Source organism: Dendroctonus ponderosae, unplaced genomic scaffold (assembly GCF_020466585.1).
Source record: "Dendroctonus ponderosae isolate FM_Combo_2020 unplaced genomic scaffold, Dpon_F_20191213v2 Dpon_F_20191213_1, whole genome shotgun sequence".
NCBI lineage: Eukaryota > Metazoa > Arthropoda > Insecta > Coleoptera > Curculionidae > Dendroctonus > Dendroctonus ponderosae.
Genome location: NW_026017110.1, coordinates 10,781,560 through 10,789,121, shown reverse-complemented (window position 1 = coordinate 10,789,121; position 7,562 = coordinate 10,781,560). Strand labels below are relative to the sequence as shown.

Here is a 7,562-nt window from a genome sequence, read left to right as displayed (position 1 = left end):
ACCCTTTATCGTTTTCGCAAAATCAGCCATTTTTCGCTTGTTCTTTTGCTAAGTGTTTTCCGATCTGATCGTTTCGCTGATCAATTGAAAAAGGAGAACCGAATTTGGAGATAGTGGCAAAAACAAATACAATTCTGAATATCCGATAATCCACGCTGTTTGATTGCTTAGAAACATTTGTATGGCGGATGGTTGCTACAGCGATAATTTTCACGGCTCTGGCAGTAAAATTGCTCAACGATCTAAACACCGAACCAAAGCCAAAAAAAGTTGTGTGCAGAAGTCAATAGCGTGTTGCTATCTATAATATACAGAGTGCTTCAAAATTGGCGTCAGTCCGCTGGGGTGTTTTAGGAATCCGGAAAAAAAAAACTGAGATTCTTGCAAAAAACTAGACCGAAAATACGGCAACAATGTTTTCCAAGGTAATCTGCCCAATTAGCATTACGTTACCTGTTGCTTCTTAATGATGGAAAATTCCAGTAGGCATGGAAAAAGACAGAGTGACAATAACACTACAATAACTTCAAATTGATGGGATGTCAAATACACATACATGTCTGTGTTTATCTCCAAACTACTTTATGCCTGTGTAAGTAATCACCTTATTGTGCACTCTTCTCACGCAATTTCTCGTATTAAGTTAATTGACTCCTGCTCAATTTGTACCTGTGTTCAGTAGGACAGAGATTTAATGTATCCTTGTGTTCCGTGTAATTTCTGCAATTATCCAGTCTGCCAAGAACGTGACCAATAATTTGATGCCATACTGTTGTATTTATGTCATGAGGTTGTTAGCCTCTCTTGTTGCTGTCTCCAAGCGTGCCAAAAAATTGATTGCCAATACCAGTTATTTTACTAGAGCATTTTTATTTGGATCGAGATGTCGCGATCTTTCCATAATCTAGTGAGTTGACTTGTAGCTGTTTTACCCATTTGAATCCGTCTACGAATTTCAGGTTCACAATCCGCATCTGATGTTACTGTGTGGTTGCAAATCACCTTGTTGTCGGTCGATAATCATTATCCTCGTTTTTCTGTATTTTATTTGCTACGCATTTCTTAAACTCACAGATTCACAGTTCTTTCTCGTTACTGGCAACCAAGAGAGTGGCATCCGCATACCTTAAATTTGAAATTTTATGACCTCCTACAACAAAACCACAGTCCAAACCTTCCAGAACTTCTTTTAAGTGTTTTTTTTTTTACTTTTTTAACCAAGGCTTCCCCAGAGAGAGAATGTCCATCTTTATGACTGCTCTACTGTTTGCATACAAACTCTGAACAAGCATTACAAGATAAGGGGCACACCCTTGTCCAAAAGAATATCCCACATCCTTGTCTATATCACATTATCGAACGCTTTTGTAAAGTCCACAAAGCAGATGTAAAAGGTAGTACAGTCAACAATGGTGAAAAATAAAAAATATATAATAGAACAGTACAAAATATATCACGTACAATCATTATGGACAGTAGATACAAAAACACAGATTATCAGAGTAAGTCAACCACCTATCGTTACAAGCGGTGCAGAATAACCACACAAATTAAAATTGGAAAACATGGGTGAATGGAATCAAGCAGCACCCCAAACCATAACAAGGAACAACTGTTGACCCTGTTACACTGGACGATTGGCTCTAGGAATTGAGGTAGATAGTGGCGTGGCCAAGGCGTGTTCTGGCTCCAAACATAGAGGAACAGGTATTAGAGATAATTGCAGCAGAGCCTTCCAGGCGCACTCAAAGCATTACACAACAACTGACACTTCCCAGGCACCGGATAATTGTCCCGATGACTCCCCAGAGGAAGGGGGAGTTATCGTATTATGCTATCCTACCATGTATCTAGGATACACAGGTCATAAGGAGAAATTAAATCTCTGATCTATCGAGCACCGGTACAAATTGAGAAGTTGAAGCGATCGAAAATTTGGGCAGTTCTATTAGCATTTTGAAATTTTCCAAAATATGTATAAAGAAATTTTTGAGTGATAGAGTAGGTGCAAGCAAATGTTACAGGTCTTTTTGGGCTAGTTTACTATTGTGGTTTTTAATTCAGAATACAGTAAAATTCAACTACTCGTAGTTAAAAGAAGTCAAAAGCTTCAGCTTTTTGTGTTAAAAAGTAAATTATTCCAACGAATTTTAAAAAACATTATCATTTTAGATGCATTGTTTGTTTTTGGTGGCGGCGTTAAAAAAAATTGAAAGCTTAATCGCAATGCACGTCTACTAATAATTGCTGCAAAAGTATGGCAAGAATGGTAAGTTGAGGTCAGGCGTGTATTTAATATGGCAACAGCATAACAAATTTGGTTAGATTATGTTGGGCCAATGCCACAGTTCAATAAGTAGATAGAATACAGGCTGCTCCAAAAGTTATGGTATCAAGATGGTGGATTCTAGACACAAAAATTTTACAATTCTTCTTAGTACAAAAGTTGATGTTTGTCCTCACACTGGGTGTTAAACTTACAATTGTAGTTCAGTTTCTTTTATCTAGTGCGAGCTAAATATTTCAACTAATTTTGATATGTAGGTAATTTTGACCATAAGACATCCAAGAACGCCATCAGATTTTGAAAAACTCCTTGAACTAGTCACCGACGGCAATATATGTGAATTGAAACATTGAAACAACCACATCTTTTAGGTCACCTTGTTTCTACTACATGCTAACAACATTTTTTGAAATATTTTGTTAGTGGCAATTACATGAGAAATCTCGAATATCCAAGTGTGAAAAAAGTATGCAAATGATTGTGTATATTTCGATACTAAATTGTGGTTTTGAAAATTCAAGAAACAGCACAAAGTTGCTTTCCTAGTGATTGATATAGAGGGTTTTACATGGTTTTAATTTATAGGTGAGTAATCATTTTTTAATTCGGGTTGGGTTGTTTATTAAAGCAAACTGGTTTTACTGAAAAAGTGATAGTGCATTAAATTAAGTGAAAGTTTCCGCTCTATCGCGGATGTCATACCGAAGGCAGTATTCATAAGCAACAAGGTCAAGAAAGTTTAAAACTCAATTTAAAAACTACATTTTAAACTGATAAAAGTGATAGGGATTTACAGTCCGCGACACTTGATTACTCTCACCACCAGATTTAAACTCATTTTTGTTAATAGTCAAAATTTTGATAAGCAAGGATACAATGTTTTAATAGTATTCGTCCAACAATTCGTTTAATTCACTCATATTTCACAATGGAGAAATTGTTAGAAGCAACTATAATAATTGATAGTGCGACACTTGATTACTCTCATTCACTCATTTGTTTAATAGTAATTTGAGTATATTTGAGTGATCTAAAAGTGATTGGTATTGTTATGGGACGCGGTAAAACTTTATCGTTAGAAGAAAGAGGGCGAATTGAATCTCGAAAGCTTATCGAGAGGAGAATTATTCAAAACTAGAAATTGCAAGAAAAATCGGGCACAGCTCATAGGTAATCAATGTTTATGTAAAGGACAGCGAATACTACGGAAATAATAGACAAGGACGCACTTCAACTGCAACAACACTAAGGGAACGTCGTGCAATTCTTCGCCAACGGCTAGACAAATAAGGGATCGAAGTGGAAGTAATGCGTCCATACGCACTATCCAAAGGGTAATAAAGAAATGTACAAACTTAAAAAGAAGAAAGCTACGCAAGAAGCTTTTGCTTCTTGCACGTCATGGACAAGAACTTTTAGAGTTTTCACGCATGCACCGTAACTGGACAGAGGAATGGAAAAATGTCGCTTCCTCGGATGAAAAGAAGCTTAACCTGGATGGTCCTCATGGTTTCCAATATTACTTTCATGACGTAAGGATGGTAGAAATTTTTTTGGCTCGCCGTCACAACCGGGCAGGTTCAGTCATGGTTTAGGCAGCAATTTCAAGTAAAGGCAGAGGTGGCATCGAGTTTCTAGAAGGTCGGCAAACTGCTCAAAACCATTTGGAGCTGGTGCAACGGCAAATTGCTAACATAACATATTTCCGCATTTCACACCGCCCAAATAATCCAAACCTGGTTGACTGCTAATAATATTTCAGTTTTATACTGAAGGAAGGCAGTTTAATATTAGAGAAGAATTAATAGCCGCTGTTAGAGCCGCCTGGGAAGAAGTTCCAGTGAATCTAATAGAAAATTTATTCAGTTCATTGCCTCATCGAATGTTAGCAGTCATTGAGAGGCAGGGAGAGCATACCAAATATTAAAATGAGTATTAGGTTTAAATGTTGTGTTCTAGGCTCATTCCAAAATATGAGAGTAATTAAGTCATCAAAAATCAATTGTAGAATACGAAAGTGTAAAACAAATTATTAAATAAATATTGTTAAAATCTTAAATCTAATGTTTGATGAAGCTTACCAAAGAAAATTTTTTGCATTAGTGAAAACTAGTCAAAATTATTAGGTGGGAGTAATCAAGTGTCGCGCACTGTATATCCCAGTAAAACCCTTTTGAAAATTCTTATGAATGAAACCACAATTTATGTAAATTCAAAAAAATTTATGTAAGAAACAAATTGATATCAAAATGAAATTTTATTTAAGGTTTCCCGATTTATTTCGTTTTGTTATGGACAAAATAAATCTCCAACAAAAAGATGACAGCGGTGGGATTCGAACCCACGCCCTTTCGGACTGGTGCCTAAAACCAGCGCCTTAGACCGCTCGGCCACGCTGCCTTGAACTTTGACGCAGATATATAGTATTTAAGCGAATAACATTAATAAAACGTCTGAAATACTTGTAATTATATAAGATTTTAAAACGAATTTTTGACTCTCGCTCGAAGACCAATTGATAGTCGTTTTTATTACATATACATGAAACTTTGCTCACTGTTATTGTCTCATCAGTAACTGTGGCGTAGCGAGGGGTCGGTAAAGCGCTACTCGTAAATGGGCGTCAATTTGTCGCAAAACAAAAATTGTTAGATAATTTTTATTTTTATTATACATATGTAATTGATTTCGAAAAAATATGATTTAAATTTAGTGTTAGTCTAATCTAAAATAAACTTTAAGCGAGTTTTATTGAAATATGTACATGCTAAATGCTAAAGATGCAGCCTCGATCGAATAATTTTAGAGAAATTAGATTCCGATGAAATTTCATTAAAAAACTGAAGATCACTATGTTACGATAATACTACCGTGATGGCAGGTCACACATCTGGCGTTCAACAAAGAATAATGGAAAAAATCATAAAGCATTATTTGTGAATGGTGATAATATTTTATTGAATTTAGTAGGAGTTACTGCAGCTAAACAAGATCCAATTGTTGTGAAATGTTTTAGAATAATTGAAAACATATATCTCTTTTTCTCACGTTCAACGTTGTGAGGGGAGCTATTAAAAAATGCCTTAAATTAAAAACTAGCCGAAGTTCGAGACAAAATTTGTGAAGAGGCAATAGAAAAAGGAAAGTATATTTGTGGAAAATGGGATATTGATACAAAAATACGTGTAAGAAGACGCCACAAAATGTCCGGAGAATTGGCTTGAGACTAGAGATGCTGGTCTTTCCGCAGAAAGTGAAATTTATTGCGTTATTAGAACCGTTCTTGATTGTCTCCAATAAGAAATGATGGAAGAAGACAGGATTTATTTACACGATTCAGTGACCTTAATTTCAAATTTGGATTGCTGCTAGACGCTGAAAATTTATTAAACAGAGATAATATTGGCAACGACTTTGAGAAAAATTGTAAAAAGTTTGTTTCCTTAACTACATTTTTTGTCTCACATTTAAAGCCTAGCTTGGGACTATAACTTTATTTATTTATTAATTTGCGAGTATATTTTACATATATTATATGGTTTTAAGCGCTGAAAAGATACTGTGCCCCAGGCGATGGTTAAGCTCGCTACGCCACTGATCAGTAATAATATCTGCTTATCTAATGTCGCGTCCAGACCTATCGCAACGCGGAGCCCGACGCACAACCGCGATAGGATAGTGCCGATACGAGTTTTATTCTTTTTTGATTTTTTTATATTATTTTTGACATAATATGTAGTAAAAAAAATTATCAGGCAAGGACCATGCAGAAAATGTTGAGGTTCCAACTTTAAATAATAATAAACAATAAAATTTAAAAACAAAAACAGTTCAAATTGTGAAATGCGGATGCAGCTGAAGGGTTGAAAACGGTTTTCGCCGATTTGCGGCAAAACGTTGCGACCTAGCGGAAAACCTTCAATGACAGAGTTGTATATAGGTAACAAAACATCTAAAACTTGTATTTAACACTTTGTGACATAACCTCAAAGTAACCGTCAAAATTGCAAAAAAGCGAGTTTTCAGTATTTAATTTTTAAGATAAGTATTTTAATCTACTTAAGATTTTTAGTAAATCTGCTATGTTGTCCTGATCATTTATAGCTTTAGTTTGATTCAGGCAACAAATCTTTTATATGCTTTTGTACCACTGATGGAAGAGACACGTGTTAAAATTAGAAAGGCAAAATGTTTGGACCTTACAAGATACAAAATTTATAGATCTGTGAAAATGTCTAAAGAATTTCTGTACGAAAGCCACTTTTTCGGATTTATAAGCCGGTTCCAAAAACAACCGATTAAATTGACAAAGTGTAACTGCGGTTCCAGGTTTCACGTCTGGAACACTATTATTTTAGCGGTTACGTTATATATCGATAATTCCTATTCAATAAGCTACCAATCCAACATATGTTTAGGGACTTTTTCAAAATAATACTTAATAACAAAGTTGATATTCGATTTTCAACTGTTAATATCTTCTGGAAATTTTCGAAAAAACTTTTTTTTTTATTTTGTTCTCGTCGCTACTACGCCTTAAAAGAAATGCCACTAATTTTGAATTACCCTTTATACATTTTAATAAATATGGAAAATTGTTTTTATAAGATTATTCAAAAATTATTATTTTCAGTAATTGGCGAACTAGAAAAATTTATTATTATTGAGAAAACACGATTGTGTAATTTTGCTTTTTTTTTCTAATGGAATATAATATATAAAATAATTAAAGCGTAATATGCTGCATAAACGTCTGCGGTGTTGTCAAATCACGATGCAAACTTATTTGTTATGTTGGCACTGGTTGGTACCCAAACAAATCAATTGTCAATTGTCTGTTGACGTTGTGCTTGACATCATAGAGTAAGTAAAATAAGAGAGGTGGCAATCATATGGGCGTCCTTGTTACCGCGTTACGCAGGTAGCGCTGCAACTGGCTGACCGGCGACTGACGGCACTAAAATTTCGAGTTTTCGGACAAGAAGCTCTGAGCATGTGCGAAACGTGCAGGACATAGTGAAAATAAAATAAGGGTCGGTTAAATCAGTTCTGTCCTTTTTCAACTTGCAGAACAACGCGGCTGGATATTATTCTTAAATTGCTAAGTTTGCTAAATGAAATTAACCCATGAATTCAATTTAACCTTATTTTAACCACGTTTCTGATTGATCGGTCGAGTTAAAATAATTTCATATTTCTAATACCTGTACGGTATTAATACCTACAAAATAACATTTGCTGTCGAGACGTACGTATTGCATCGTAACATAGTAGT

At 35.0% G+C, this 7,562-nt stretch overlaps 1 non-coding gene across 1 annotated transcript; it reads right to left on the bottom strand.

Annotated features, from left to right (window-relative positions):
- Positions 1 to 4,607: 4,607 nt before the first annotated feature.
- On the bottom strand, positions 4,608 to 4,687 carry Trnal-uag. Its single transcript has one exon. It is a non-coding gene; the product is annotated as a tRNA-Leu (tRNA).
- Positions 4,688 to 7,562: the final 2,875 nt, after the last annotated feature.